Here is a 16833-nt window from a genome sequence, read left to right as displayed (position 1 = left end):
GGAGAGAACCCAATGGCTGCTTTACGTTGGTTCAACAAGTGCTCGATGCTCACAAGGATACTCATCCAAGTAGGAAACAAAGCAAGAAAAATCCAAAAACCAACGTCGAAGCGTGTAGGAAAAAGCTCAGTTATGGCCACTACACATCTGCCATTCGAATCCTTTCTTCTAACGGAGTGGCGCCACACAATGATGATACGCTTCACGAGCTCAAGCAGAAACACCCATATGCTGCCCCACCAACTATACCCGAGGAAGAGATTGAATGTGCTCCTGCATCTGTCGACTCCAAGGCAGTACTGAAAGCCATTCGAAGCTTCCCCAAGGGTACCTCCTGCGGAAGAGATGGGTTGCGCGCTCAGCACCTATTAGATGCCTTAAGTGGATCCGCGACAACAGTTTCTGATGAACTCCTTACTTCCATGGCTGCAGTTGTGAATTTATGGCTAGCCGACAAATGTCCCCCTGCATTGGGAGAATACGTCGCTAGTGCGCCGCTGACGCTCCTTCTTAAACCTGATGGAAGCATCAGACCAATTGCCATCGGCACCATCTGGAGGCGTCTTTTCTCCAAAATAGCATCCAGTTCCGTGTGCTCTGCTATGACCGCGTATCTGGTGACCATCAATTCGGAGTTGGCATTCCTAGCGGCGGGAAAGGTATTATGCACTCTGCCAATAGGTTACTTGAACTCAAAGGTACACAATCCAACTTATCTATGCTGCTAATCGACTTTAGAAACAAAAAGTGACACTCCCAACCTGTATTGCATGATGGCTCGAAACTGCCGAGGCCCAAGGTTTTGGTTGAGGCCTGCAATTGGAATAGCTTTAAGGAAGTCCAGCGCGTGAGGTAACTGATTGCTCTGCCAAAGAATCGCATCTCTAGATGATAGTGTAAAGCTGTTGTGCAGATTCCTCTTAACAACGGCAAAGTAATGTACTGCCAGGGCTTTAATAGGCTGTGGGGCAGTGGCTGTGACGTTGAAAGTAGAGGACGTAAGTCCGCAGGCTTGCATGTAGTGATCGGGTGCCGATTGGAAAACAGAGCTTGACGATGGCACGTCAGTATTGCTGAGAATCGTGGACTGCAATGCTTGAGTCTGGAGGCATGACGCGAGGTAGCAGTACTGGCTTGTGTCCGCCATGGTATACATGCCTAGTCCTCCGTCCTTAATTGGCAGCGTAACTAGCCTTTGTTGAAGTGGTCCGAACCCACCCGCATCACCTGTAATAATATGTTGCAAGTATTGGAATAAATGATTATCATAGTGAGTTGTTGCAGGGCCAAAACTTGAGGGTTGGTGATGCGGAGGGTAAAATATAGCTTGGATACCCCGGTGCAGCTGCGTAAGAGGAGAAGTTCGCATTGTGGATCGTTTGAGTTTCTTACGCACGTTCATTAGGTACAAAGTTTTGTCGACTCTAGCTTATTGCAGAATTCTGAATCAAGGCTGACTGATCCACACAGCTGCTTAACACCCTCATTAGCTCTGCCAATGTTGCTCGGAAACACTCCTTCTGCGTAACTCCTAGGATCAGGCGTTGGCCAGAAGACTTCTGTCTTACTGATGTTTAAGAATAAGCCCCTATCACGTCCTTCACTCTGGATAATATTAAGTGCTTTAGCTACCACAAGGTATCTCCGATGATGGTGCCATCGTCGAGATACCAAGCGGGTAAGTCAAGGGTACACTGTGCTGCTATCTGCGGACGAGAGGATGGAGAGCAAGTGTGAATAGCAAGGGACCAAGTGGGTCGCCTTGTTGTACACCCTGGGTAGAGGAAAGTGTAGCTTCACCGTAGTAAAGCCTGGATGGGTGAGTATAACAAAATTCTACCAATTTTGCGATGCTTGGACATATATTTCTCCCTACTCGAACAAGGGCAGTCCGACTAACCAGATTGAATGCATTTCTAAAGAGGGAATTTAGGGGGAGACCCAAAAAAAAAATATTCTCATTCTCATGCCGACAATTAATTTTAGGTACCGTGACACCCATAATTATATGAAATTATTAAAAATGTATGCATGACGGATTATGCATCCGCATGACGGGTTATGTATCAGGGGTATAATTGGCAACGCAACTTGGATATAACATATCTAAAAATCCGCGCCTTGGAATTTTACAAATTTTATATCGTTGGAAATCTTTTTAAGAGAGCTACGCAACGAGTACAAACAACAATATTAAATTTTTGTTTTTCACGAAAAAATCGGAGGTGATCATCATTTTAGGCAAAATTTCGAAAACTGACTACTAGGCATGTCAATATTTGTCCGATATCCGGTATCCGTTTCCGAGTATTCGAGATCCTATAGGATTTTATCCGTTTTATCGGATATCGGATATTTTATAGGATATTTCTTCCTTAACATATCGGAAACGGATTAGACCCCATCTGAAATGTTAATATCCGATATCCGATAGTATAGGAACTTATTTATAATTTATCTTAATTTCCAGTCTAGTATCGGATATTATCGGATATTGTCGGATAAATATCCCATAAGTGTCAATTATGAAAATGTTTTACAAGGGTTTTCAAGCTTTTTTGTTATAACCGGATATTATCGGATATTTATCGGATATCCGACAGCTTAGTCTATCGGAGTCGATATCTGATTTTGATATCCTATAGGATATTATCGGATATCGAATATCCGGTAGTGCTTAACATGTCGGATATTGGATTTCTAAATATCCGACGGATATTCTTCCATTGACAGGCCTACTGACTACATAACCATTATGCAGCCACCAAAAAAGATGCATAACACATTTTGCAGACGCATAACGAATTATGCAACCATTTTCTCGACTGCATAACAAATTATGCATCTGCATAACAAAGTTATGCATCTATAACAAGTTATGTAGCCATTGTTTTGGTTGATTTTAGTGCGTACATAAAAAACTGATGCATAATGCATTATGCAAACATATTTTCAGATGCATAACAGGTTATGCATCTATTTTCTCGATGCATAAAAGATTGTGCAACAAATTTCTCGATGCATTATGCAGCCATATTTTCGGATGCATAACAGGTTATGCATCAATTTTCACGACTGCATAACATGTTATGCAGATATTATTGTAGGTGCATGACAAGTTGTGCAGTCTTTGTTTTTGTTGGTTTCAATAGTGACGAAAAAGTTTATGCATAACGTGCTATGCAACCGTTTTCTGGACTGCATAACAAGTTATGCAACAAATTTGTAGATGCATAACAGGTTATGCATCCATTTTCATAGCTGCATAACAACTTAAAACAACACCCAACATACTAAAAATCAAATCTGATCTTGACATGTTATGCAGTCATAACAACGTGTCATGCATAACTAGCCACCAACTTCACAGCTCCCCATCTATATCTCGACAAAAATCAGACTCTTGAATCTCGGACAACAAGCACACCCTCATATCCATTGTTGCAGACGTAGAATAAAACATCATAGATTCAAGTCAAATCCTGGCAGCAAACCAAGCTGTCGTTGATAATGCTTCTTCTGTCAAAACCTGGTGTGCTAAACCCTGTAATGTCACACCATAAACCGCCTCCAACAATCCTTGTTCGATACAAACACTAAACACCACCAATCTGCAGCCATTCATCTCATAAAACTGACGGCAGCTACACTCTTTCTTAGCTATTTTCAAGGACCCAAACTCTATCTGATGCTGAAACAAATTGGTACCCAAGTTAGCTCACCCTACTGGCTTCTAATTAACGCCACATCCGCTGCAAACAACCCTTGTACTCATCCCACAAACGCATAGCAAACGAACAAGGAAACGGTGCGGTCAAGCAGCTGCATCTGGTTATGTTCTTGTTGTTTATCCTTGACCAAATCTTCCACAGCACTAACCAAATTTGCGAATCACTCTGCACCCTTTTCTTCCTTCTTTTCTCGCTGCCAGAACTGTGCCAAACCCTCACCATAGACAACATGTATCCTTCGATATCTTGCTGGTTTCAAACCCACGGCAACAGCACACATCACCCACACAAACATCTGCAGCAGCATTTGTTTCTTCTCCTCTTCTTACACGACCCAGATAATCAACAATTCCCATAGCAGCAACCATTGTAACAGCTGCGAACTAGGTGCTAATAAGATGGTGCTTCAGCTTTTCTGTCGAGCAGTTGATATACGCTACCTGATGGTGTTGTTGTATGTTGAGAAACCATCTCCTTCAGCTATCCAATTCCTGCAATTTCACATTCAACACAGCCCAATAACTCCACTTCTTCCAGGAATTATAAACTAGACTCATTCATCATCATTTATTGTCACAATCAACCACAGCAACAACATCTCTTGGACAGAGAAAAGAGGGGATGTAAGAAATTCTTCTTTCCTGGCTCTCTTGAGTTAAAATACATACCAAACTTCTACATCATCTCGATCTCCCGATTCTTCGAACACAACCACCAAAACCCATTTAATCAATCAGTCCCAGATCCCCTTTTCTTTGTTGATTTCAGTTTTGCAACTTCACCAAATTCCTTATCTGATCTTCTAAAACTTCATTCATAATCAATTACATCAACAGATCAGACCCTAACTTCTTCCTCTCAAAAATTACCTCAACTGTAGATGATTCAAATCACAGACGAACCCTTGAATACACCAAATCCAGTTGACAAACGGACCCAACTTGGTGTCTGCAATTTCTAATCTCAATCGAGATTTTGGACTCCGTCGATAGATAGGAAACAAAGCTGTAGGGAGATACGAATCTGAGAAGAAGAAGAAGAAAAAAAAAAGACCGAAACATAATTTCAGAAATTATGGGTTTGAGAATAATTTTCTTCCAGAAAATGGGTGCGCGCCTGTGTTTTTCTGAGCGTGGGTTTCATAGTAGAAAAGTCTGGGAGAATGGGTCTCCCTGTAGTTTTCACTTTTGCAGAAGATAGTACATGCCCATGTTGCAACCGCATCATGGACGTCTATGGAGATTATGCCATACACTGTGCAAACGAGGTCGGCCTTAAATTTAGGAACGATTTGGTCTGTGATGTTGTATGTTACAAAGCCGGTATCGCTGCTAAAAAAGAAGTTTCTATGGCTTTTCTAGACGATGTGAGGGGCCTCAAACCTGCAGATTTTTTTGTGTATAATTGGGAGAACGGACAAGACATGTGCTTTGATGTCATTGGAGTCTCGCCGTTTGCTGGTGATGGCCTTCGTAGCTTCACCCCTGAACGTGTTATTTCTGCTGCTATTAGTCGCAAGCGCACTAAGTATCTAGACAAGTGCACAACCCATGGATACGGCTTTGGTGTTCTGGCTTTCTCTACACTAGGCGAACTTGGAGATGATTTTGTCGTTTTTCTGAATAGATTGCGAAACTGCTTATCTAACTATGATGCTAACTTCAAGATAGACAACTCCCTTTTTCAAAGGGTCGGAGTAGCTATTCAAAAAGGTGTTGGGGCGCAACTTATTGCCAGGCTCCCAACCCTCCCTGTCAATGATGTGTAACGCACTCTTGTTCTCTGCTTAATAAAAGCCCTAGCGGCATCCATTTATATTTATTTTGTAAAATATAATTATATTAATAAATTAATTAAGGGTAGCTAAGAAATTTACCTATCTTTAGACACCCCTTATCATTCTACCCTAGTTAGTTCTATCATTTTGTATGCCCTAAAATTTTCTTGTATGCCCCGAACACATGGTTCGTCAATTTGAGGTCACTTCACAAATTTCATATCCTAATAGTAGTTTTTGGGGCCCAATGGAGATTTTAGGCTACTGGGCTTTGTTTTGGGTGACGATACATTACAACCGCATCTTTGGGTCCTTTAGGCGCAAATTTCACCTAACATGAGTTAAAACTTTTTTGCCCGTATAAATAGAATGATTTTTCAGGGACCATGTTTTTTTGAGGGGGCCATGATTTTATGAGGCCATCTTCCTTATAGTGATAAGGGGTGTCCTAAAACGTTGAAATGACTAACCTACCCTTAACCTAATTTTATTTAAACCTAACCTAATAACCACCTATATATATATAACCTAATTACTTTAAGAAGTTTAGTTAAAAACAAACCCCATATAATTGAAGAAATTATTTATTTAATACCTAATCTATCCTTTTAATTAATTTTTTCGAATTCCATGAGGATAATTCACTAAGCCGATTACTAGCTATCTAGCTAGATAGGTGTAGATTAGTTAAAAACAAACCCCATTCACTAATCATAATCATTCACTAATCATAACCTAATTACTTCTACTGCACGGAGTATTGGGTATCTGAGCAAAATTCGTCTTGCAAGAAATATAGGTCACGTAGTTATATTTTGAGAATGACGGATGACGAATGTGATTTCTCCAATTTGTGCGTACTGATAGACTAAAGTGGAAATTTAGGTGGTTTTTAATCAGTGATGAAGATGGGCCGGAGTAGAGGTAATATATAAACGTTGATCAGAAAAAGGCAGATGATGTGGTGATGGAAGTTTTACAACCTCAAGTTCATTTCAAGAGTTCGTTAATCCGGAGGTCACTTCATTGTTTCAAAGTTTCCCTCATAGATGGGAGTTTCATCTCGCCTACCAAACTTGATGAGGCTAGAGCTAATATTCTGTCTGCAGGAATATTAAAAAGCTACCGGCACTTGGGCAGCTCTCATTTCTTAGGCTTCTGAGAGTATACACAAACCGATTCCTGTGAAAAACACTGTTGCATTCCCTTCATTCATTGATCTACAGCTTCAATTATCTACACGCTAATTAGGAGTAGTACGGGTATGGATTAAAATTTGGTCCGCTTATCATACAAAAATCAAAACCTTTGAGTGTTTATAGCAGCCTTCTCATGCTTGCATATAACACACAAATAATCAACCTATTTAGCCACCAAGACACTCTAACATGCTTTCTACATTACTAAAAGAGTCTGAACTCAGACGAAAACCAATATTCAAGAATGTAATATCCTAGTAATTCTGACACTGCAAGCCTCAGTTGAACAACTCAAGTACGCTGAAAAATATGTTTATCTAGGCTAAACAAGAAGGATAATTTTTACTGTCAATCAGGCTTGCCAATCGAATTCCATAAGGATAATTTATTCAAGAATCAAACCCCACGTAATTTAAGAAGTTTAACCTACCCAAGCAAAGCACTTATAAAATCCCAAATTCAATCAACGATTGATGAGTGCACTCTTAGTATGATTTTTGTCATAGGAGTGATTGGTCATGCTTTTGTTCCTGAAAGCCGATTACTAGATTCACCGAGCCATATTTCAAACATTACATCGCTAGTACGGCAAATGTAAAAAGTGATTGAAACCATCATTTATTACGACATTCTTTCTATATACACAATTGTCAACCAATACTGATGTTCGTAGTTCGTATACACGATGGAAACGAAAACAACATCTCAAATCAACATTACCAACCTTGATTCAGTAGAAGTTGGAAACCCAGCATCAGCTTCTTCTTCCAAAGTTGTTTCACCTCCAGATGTTCCTACCAAAATCAAAATCAAGTAAAATCAGGTCAAACTTCATGAACAAAGAGACCCCATCATTTTAAAGAAATCGTATAAGACAACCAGAAGAACTATACTTACAGAGAGACGTGCTGTGTTTTTTCCCACTCTGAAACACATTCTTCTTTATTCCATTTAGGCATTTACCCTTCAAAAACTTCTCTAAATACAACCTGTGAAATAAATAAAAAATCTACTGATAACAGATCTCTAAGTTGTGCACATAGTGATGTTGATACAGAACTTTTCTTCTCCTACTCCTTACCCATGATAAAACACAAACTCGAAACCTTAACATTACAGTGATGTATAGGTGATTCTTTCAGCAGAACTGGATTTTTAAAACTTTGGAGTATATCGAAAAGGATCAAAAGTATGATCTGTGAAAGGGCAAGAATCTAACCGCAAAATTCAACAATCGAGCCCGCCACAGAAAAAAGAAAATACAACCAAAATACTTTGTATGGTTGGTCAAGGGAGCAGTATTTGGCAGCCTTGCCCATGCCCGTCGTGAAACAGCGGTTTCTGGTTTCTCGATGTTGAAGAAAGATACTGAACTTTGACTGAGAGTGGAAAAGTGCGATGCATAAAAAATCCCAATATGCTAATTGCTTAAGGAAATAGTGATTTGCTTATCAAAGCTCCTCCACGACAAGTACACAATTGCACAATCTGCAAAATTCTCCAAGAAGGATAATTTTTACTGTCAATGCTTATTCTAGCTATCAGTGCAAATTTCAGTATAATCTTTAAATGCAGTATTCCTCACATTACAACTATGCATGGACCGCATGGTTAAGGTGTTAAAGGTTCAGGGTGGAATAAACTATAAGTTGAAGCATATAGGGAGAAGAAGGTTGGCAAGAATGTGTGAGCTTCCTACTCAAATCGAAGTTAACAAGGATCTAGTGAGGGAAGCAACCCATTACCACTTATGTTTAAGTTTTTTCTGCAATGATGCGAAAAATACTACTGGAGGAACTCAAGGCACTGATGTTATTATGTCAAACTAGATGAATTCACAGGGTTTTTGATTAAGAGGTGAACTAACCTTAATCTCTCCATTCTCTAGCTGCACAGTGTAAGCGGTATTGTTCTGATTCAACATAACAGTATTCAGTGACCTGTGTGGACAAGGGGTATTGTTATTTTCATGTTTATGTTTACAAATACAAGTTGTATAAAAAGGTGAGACTTTGAAGAAACTGTTTCACTATGCCATTGGTGGAGCTACGATACTGTGGTTGAGGCCAAATTAATAACTCTGCCGCTCGTTTATATTTTTATTTACACATGCTATAGATTAATGATTCAAGGTTTTCTAGTCCTAGTAAGATTGGGACCAACTGCTTATACTAACTCTGCCACTCGTTTATACTCTATTTTTATTTACACATGCTATAGATTAATGATGAGAAGCAACTAACCCCCTAATGGAACATCAAGAACTGTTTCAGCATTAGGCTCCTCATTGCCATCGTTAAGTTTCAATATACTCTCGACTGTTTCACTTATGCCTGTAAGATGCACATAGTACCTCTAACCTGTAAGAATAAAGGAGCACCAGAAGTTAGAGACTTCAACTGTTAAAATGCATTACTTCTGTAGAATGAACGCATGCCCATACCCTTGAACAGTCCCATGCAACATTGGATACTCATTTTTTTCCTCCAAAGGTAACATGAGGAACTCCATAGCCACTTCCTCTATAACCCTTAACAAATCTGTGTCAATCCCATGGTTTACTACCTGTCATTATACCATCATTTTTTTTGTAAGCTTAATTAGCAAACAATACCTTAGAAGTGGGGTTTCTTTTTGGGGAAAACTCTTTTACTTCCCCACTTTCTTCTACAAATTGGAAATCAAAATGTTATCGATTGATTCAATTCTTCAATCCAAACAAGACCCTTTACTTATCTCTGATCTGTAACTAAGATAACACAAATTTCAGCTCAAAATTACCACTAAAAAACCAAAAAATTTCATGAATATTCTTGTTAGAAACCTTAAAAAACCATAAACTAACTGAATGAATCTAAAGACGTTGGACAATCCAAAGATTCCAAACCTTAAAATTGAGCAAACCCAACAAAATTGTAAGTCTAAAAAAATCCTTAATTACTAGATTCATGAATTAGACTGTTAACAGAGGAATCTAGAAAGAAGATACCAATAGATTCATCAATTAGCCGATCAAAAAAAAAAAAAGATTCATCAATTAGACTGTTAACAGAGGAGTATTAAATTCATCCTTAGAAACAAGTAGAAATCAACAAATCTCACCTTCTTCAGCTTTAATGAAGATGTTCTATCAAAAATGGTGTGGGTGGGGGGATCGATAGTGGTAGGGTGGTTTTGTAGAAGAAAATGAAATGAGAAGTAGAGATAAAAGATTTATCGGTGATGGTGGGAGTGGTTCTGTGGGAGAAAACGAATCCTTTTTTGTCGGTGATGGTGGTGGATCGATGGTGGTGGGACTGGGAGTGGTTTTGCGTAAAAAACGAGAATTAAGAGATACAGAAGTTAACGAAATGCGAGTATGGCAAGTAAAATGAAATCTCGGGGAAAGGGTAGTTTTGAAAGTTTACTCTTTCATGCAAGGTATTCAGGCAATATTCGTTTGTGGAATCCATGAAGCCTTTAGATGGATGTCATTGTACTTCTGTTTCCGAGAAGCCTTTAGATGGCAGAATCCTTCACTAGATTAAAGAAACAAAAGTTATAGTTTGCTTGATTAAAGAAACGAGATCCATGTACCGGCCAGTTGCTATCTTGATGATAAATCGAACTGACTTACAATGGAAGTGGGTGTCTTGGGAGAGGACCTGTACTTATCGGTTGAAGATACAGAGAATAGAAACATCGATCTTTGGGCAATGAAATATAGATTCTTGGACCTTACCAATTATAAACTGTATGTATCCAGTTCCATTAATCGGCTGGAATCATTTGATTCCATGATTCCAGTACCGAGATTGGCCAATTCATACAAAGGATACCTGGTCTGTAATCTAATAAAATTTGTATTATGATTCATGGGTAACAAAATGGTACGACACCTTTAATATGAATTGGACAAAGACATACAGCTAAGAACGATGTTGTGAAGTAGAATATCCCTCAATTTCAGATGATTAAAATTCAACTATGGCGGTGTTTGAATGAACTGATTCAGACTGTAGCCAACAAATTCGAGTGCTACTTCCCACATACATTCAGATCTAACACAAGTGAACATCTAAGTTTCATTTCGAGCTGCAACAAACACGTGACACTGGAAAACTGACAAAAAAATGCACACTCCCAGTTCATACTTAATGATTTCGAATGGAAATCTAGAAATAAATTATATGTATAAAAGTTGGAACCCAAATATAGAAAAGGAATCTCTTCGAGACAATGTCGTACCAGTGTTTGGCGCGGAATCCAAAATCAATTACATTGATTGCAAGGTGCATATATATATATATATATATATATAAAGAACTTCTAAAACGTCCAATATGGGTAGTTCATATTGGATCATCCATAAGATACTCCCTTGATGTAAAATCCTAGATATTGTGGAGGGTCATCTCCAACCCATTTTCTTACTTATTTGTCGGTATTTTATTGGTCAAAATTACTTTTCTTAATGAATTTTATTAATAAAAGTGCGATTAGGAAGGGAAGACATCTCCTAGATAAACCTCTAGCGATTTAGAAGGGAAGATATTGCGCAAGTAATTAAACCTCTAAACTAGAGGTTCAGTTATAAGATGCCTAACTTTTTTTTACCACATCATCCCCACACATCGAAATTTTGATGTATTAAGAACTAAGAACAATAAAAATGTGTTTCTCTAAATTTTTATTAATTATATTTTCTATGTTAGAGCAACTGCATCATATGGTGATGAGCCGGTTGATTTTTTTTATATAAAAAAAAAAATAGGATTGAAGCCCAACTAATTTAAATACAAATTCCTACTCTTATCTTCCTGTAAAATTTATTGAAAGTCATAACAAAATTATCCAGGAATTATCCTGATGAAACTTTCTCTTAGACGAACACTAGCTTATCAGCAACACAGTTAGTTTTTTCCCAGATGTAACTCTTTTTTAATGAGATTCCATATCCAAGAGTAATTATACTTTCTAGGAAGAAACAAGGGATTAGTTTTAGAAAAATATATATGTTTTAAAATTGGGATAATTAGTTTTTGGTACTCAGATTTAGACCAATACTAGTGTTTGGTCTAACATTTGTCCAACGTTAGGGGTTGGTACCTGGACCTTACGCTGACCATGGTTGACCAGTTAAATGATGACGTGTCCTATATTCCGTCGAATAATTAAATAATTACTAAAATAAATTAAACTTTCCTAACAATGACAAGCCATGACAAGCCAAGTCCCTAACGGAAAAACTTATCTAACACGTGTAATGATCTTGTACGTGTTCTGAAGATGAATGGTTAAGATTAAATCTAACCTAAATATATAAACCTAATGGATTTTGCCCTAATTCATTTCTTTCTCTTCCGCCTCTATCTATCCATCACACTAAATCTGAGAAAAATGTTGAGTGTTTTTAGAGACAGTGAAGACTGAGATCGAGATTAACTGCTGTTGTTAGGGTTATTAGTAGGTGTTTTGTTAGGGTTATTAGTAGTAGAAGGTGTTGACTAACTGTTCAAATCGCGATTTGAATGGTAAGTGGTTCGATTTCTTTACCATTTTTTTCTTTCTCTGCATTAGATTCATTATTTATGATATGAGTAGTACTTGTAAGATTACTAATAAGTGTTTGGTTTTAAATCTTTGAATTCTTTTCATTTTAAAAAAATAAATCAATTTAGGGTTTATAAAAAATTTGGGATTTTTTGATTTGGGTGTTTTAAAATGATTGAAAAGGAGAAATAGAACGTGGGTTTGTTGACTTTTGTTTGATTCCTTTTTTTTTCCAGAATTTTATCTTTATGCAGTGTTTGATTCCTTTTGTTTGGTTCCCTTTTGATTAAAGTATACACTTTTTTCTAACTTGTAGTGTGATGTTGAAATACATAAATGGGTGGTTCTGAGTTGCCTAAATTTTACCCCACTAAAGATGGTTTTTTGGTAGGGACAAGTAGGGCTAAGAAGGATTCTTCTAAAAATGTGAAAAGGGTTGATTGTTTGTTGGAAGAGGAATTAGATTGGTTGTCTATGTTAAGCAAGTATGACAAGCCATCTGGTACTGCAGGTAATCAAGATGGAACTGTTTCAATCAGGGGGGTGTTGTAAATGTGGATGACAATGTGAATGTGAATGCAGATGGTGGGTCTAATGCAGTTGGGTCTAGTACTGTGTTAAATGAAGTTAGCAAAGGTGTAGGAGAGAAGTTAGCCAGTTGGGCTAATATTACAAGTAAAGTTAAGGAAGGTGTTAAAGTGGTGGTTGGTGGTAGTCCAAGTAAATATAAAGGAAAGAAGTTAGCCAGGAAGTCACTAAAGAAAGGTATTAACATTCAAGGGTCTAGTAGTGTTGTAAATGATTTAGTTGGAGATGGTGGTACAGGTGCTCAAGCAGAACCAGCAGTAAATGTTGATGGAAATGTTGATGTAGATGTTACCCCAGTTGAGTCAGTTACACAAGAACAAACAGCAAATGTGCAACCACCTAAGAAAAAAGTAGTAAGCATTCATAATTGTGGACCTGAAGAGCAGTATTTATCTGCTGGTGAGTCAGACCAACAAGAGATAGTACAAGTTCCAAAGGAGGACCCTAAAGATAAAGATGATGACCTAACTGAGCAATTAGCAAGTGTCATTAAGAAGAGTGCAGAGTTTAAGGACTATGTGAATGATACAGGCAGAGTTTATGAAGTGGAAGAGTTGAAGACTTGGAAAAGTATCACAACTTTATTGGACAAGATGTTTGTGGGTCAGGAATGGAGTACATATAAAGAATGCAGGGATTACATCAAGGATCAGAACATCTTTCAGAATTTTGACATTACCCAAGTGAAGAACACCCAGATTCAACAACACTATGAATATAAGAGCAAACCACACTGCAAATGGATTTAGGTTTTTTAGAAGTGAGCAGCTTCATCTTACCATCACAGCATGGATCTGTGCATGGTAGGAGGTTGATATTGCCGTTAGAAGCCATATGATCACCTTCCCCACATGAGTAGCAGTAGAACTGTTTGTCCTTTAACCATTTGTATTCATCATTCAGAGGGGGTGGAATTGGTGGTGGAATACCTTGGTGTGTAGCTACATAGGCATCTAACCAGATGAAAACTCCACAATAGCTGCACTTAACATAGGGTTGGAAACCATTTTTCCCTTTTACTTCTTTTCTAAGAAATAGGTACCCCTTGCAGTTGGTTAGACTGCATTTTATCCCTTCCCATGGACAATATCTGCTAACATGACCTTCAACAAGACATAAGTGATAGTAGATATGTGGTGTTGAGCTTGAACTTTCCATTATGTATGTTTTTGTGTGAAAAATTGGCAGCAATTGAAATGTAGAAGAAGATAAAAATTTGCAGGTGATTGTGGTGGAAAATGAAACAACAACAACTGCTTTTAAAGGAAAAAGTTCCTCCAACGGTCATTTTAAAAAAAAATTGAAAAATCCGACCATTGAAATTGAATAATCTGGGTCGTACGATTATGTGGAAGGCATGTGCGTTTTTAAGATTCTCACGTGCTAACGGGTCTGTTAACGGCGTTAACTATTTTATTTTATTTTTAATTTACTAAACAGAAGTCAAGACTTAACTGGTCAACCATGGTCAGCGTTAGGTCCAGGTACCAACCCCTAACGTTGGACAAATATTAGACCAAACACTAGTGTTGGTCTAAACCTGAGTACCAAGCACCAATTATCCCTTTAAAATTTGGACCCAAAGTTGTTAGTATTATTCAAAAGTCTCCAAGGTAATCTAGTTTACATAGAAAGATTTTACCTGTGGGGATTTTTAATTCCTAGACCCCCTAGATTCATGCATATACTAGCCCAAGATCTAGCGTAGATTCCTTTAGTAGTGTCTTTCTTGGTCTTTTATGGTTTTCTTTGCATTTCATCAATATTTTCCAGCACGATCTTAGGAAAAGTGATACATTGCATGTGATAGCTAGAATAAGACTAATATCAAATTTAATAAGGACAGTTCTGTCAGACTGAGAGACAAATTTAACTTTTCATCCTTAATGTGCATCGTAACATTTACTAAGAATAGGCTCAAAGCTATTAGCCATATTTCAAATAAATAATAAAGGCCTTACTAAGTATTTATCATTTTTAAGCATGACCTTAAGAATTCTACTAATTATTTACAATTCCTGTAATTATGAAGCTTGGGGGATAAACAAACCCAAGAGTCTTGAAGATTTATAACTTGACCAGATATATTACCAAATAAGTTAAGGATATCCATCAAATTTTTTTCTTTAGGATTTCTGCTTTAGAGAATAAGAAGCAGTCAATTTGTAAAAAATAAGTGAGACACCGGTGGGGAATATTTATTAGAAACCTTAATCCCTAACATTTTCTTATCCAGTTTAGGTTTGAAAAGAAGTCTAGATAAAAACTTTATGCAAATAATAAAAGTAGGGAGACAGGGTCTCACTGTCTAAGATCCCTCAACATTAAAAACTTGACCAACGATTCCACTAATAAGCATCAAGAAAAAAAATGGTAGAGACACATTGCATAATAATCTGACAACAATCATCATTAAACGTGAAATCATACAAGATCTTTTTCAAGAAAGGGTCATTATGTTCTATCAAACGCTTTGACAGATCATTAAGTTCTAAAACAAAGTGGGCTTTTTATTTTTGACATTTTCATAGTATGAGAATCCCATGAGTTATTATTGTGTTATACATAATCTAATCACCTGGATTGAAATCCGATTGGGTTTGGTAAATCATTTTTCCTAAGAATGGATTAAGTCTATTAGATAGAATTTCAAAAATTAGTTTATAAATAGTATTGATCAAGCTAATAGGCCTAAAATCGCTAGGACAGGGGTTCCAAACTTTCGGGATCTAACTAATATAAGTAAAAGCTTAATTGTTGAAGCATAAGTTTAGTTCTAAAAATACCTCACCAAGATTAATAGTGTTATCTAGGAATTACTGGTTAATCCAGTTGGGAAGACCCGTTTAATGTTTTAATCGCTAGTCCAAAAATATGATTTTGGACCATATTTTTTACTCGTTCATCCAACGCACGTGCAAGGTGTATTATGTGTATTTTATAAAAATTGCAATTGCCCTTCCTTCTAATTAATATCTAATAGAAATATCACCTCTAGGATATTCTTCAAGTGATGATTTATGTATTAGATTTTTATGTGAAGAACAAGAAAATTCGAGAATCCAACCATGAGAAAATAAGATATATATATATATATATATAGATGTAGTTGCAGGAAATCCTACACTACACTCTTCATGTGATTTCATTATTGATCAACTCATTTTAGGTTTGTATTCTTAATTTTATTGATTAATTTTTGGATGTTCTTACAAGAAAAGATAAAGAATTCAAGAATGATCTCTGCCCTAAACTTTCTCTCTCCTATTTATTTGTTTCTTACTCAAAAAAGATCTCTTTTCTCTTTACAATTCGAACGACTATTTATAAGAAAATACATAGTAGATGACAGCTAATCTGTCCCTTATTTTTGGGTATGGTTTGCGACATTCTCGCAACCTTACAGATGTTAATTTCGCAAACTCTCTAATTTTCGCAGGATTATCATATCTTTCTCGTGATCTTAGATGACATCATTTATTTTATCATTTCTGAAATTGTTCTGCGACGCTGTTGTACTGTGTCACTGATAATTTCGCTGAAACATTGTCATTGCGAGATTCTGATCCTACAATAGATTCACCGATTTTAAGTTTTTGTTAAAAAATTCAAACAACTCAAAATCGACGAAGAGGGAGAAACTTCGAGATTAGATCCACGTAGAAGAAGAAGAAGAAAAAGAAGATATTAATTCATTAATGGATCATTAATGAAAACGAATAGAATATATACATTTAATCAATTTCAGGTTTTTTCAAAACTTTTAATATTTTTCTGCATCCGGATCTGTTAGACGAAAATTGCCTATTCAAAACGATATGATTTAGTCGATTAAAGTGAAGATTAATCCTACTTGTATTTCCGGTTGGTTTTTTTTTTTTTTTTTTTTTTTTTTTCTAAGACAAAAAAGATACATTAAACTGAAAGAGGTTACAAATTTTGGTTTAGGAAGTGAGGATACTCATCATTCCAACAACCTGTTACATTCATCCTTCTACTAAACTTG

The 16833-nt window shown here is 37.0% G+C and overlaps 1 long non-coding RNA gene across 5 annotated transcripts; it reads right to left on the bottom strand.

The window, feature by feature from the left end:
• Positions 1-7309: 7309 nt before the first annotated feature.
• LOC113315089 lies at positions 7310-10827 on the bottom strand. 5 transcript variants are annotated; one of them, XR_003342730.1, is made up of 7 exons: positions 9810-10827; positions 9151-9456; positions 8951-9067; positions 8575-8647; positions 7927-8195; positions 7605-7696; positions 7310-7501 (listed from the first exon to the last, which is right to left on the bottom strand). It is a non-coding gene; the product is annotated as an uncharacterized LOC113315089 (long non-coding RNA). The 5 variants fall into 5 exon arrangements; XR_003342735.1 differs by having other exon boundaries at positions 7789-8195; positions 9151-9450; XR_003342729.1 differs by having other exon boundaries at positions 9151-9450.
• Between the last annotated feature and the right edge of the window lie 6006 nt (positions 10828-16833).

Source organism: Papaver somniferum, chromosome 1, assembly GCF_003573695.1.
Source record: "Papaver somniferum cultivar HN1 chromosome 1, ASM357369v1, whole genome shotgun sequence".
Classification (NCBI taxonomy): Eukaryota; Viridiplantae; Streptophyta; class Magnoliopsida; order Ranunculales; family Papaveraceae; genus Papaver; species Papaver somniferum.
The sequence above is the reverse complement of the archived record's forward strand: the minus strand, read 5'-3'. Positions and strand labels throughout refer to the sequence as shown.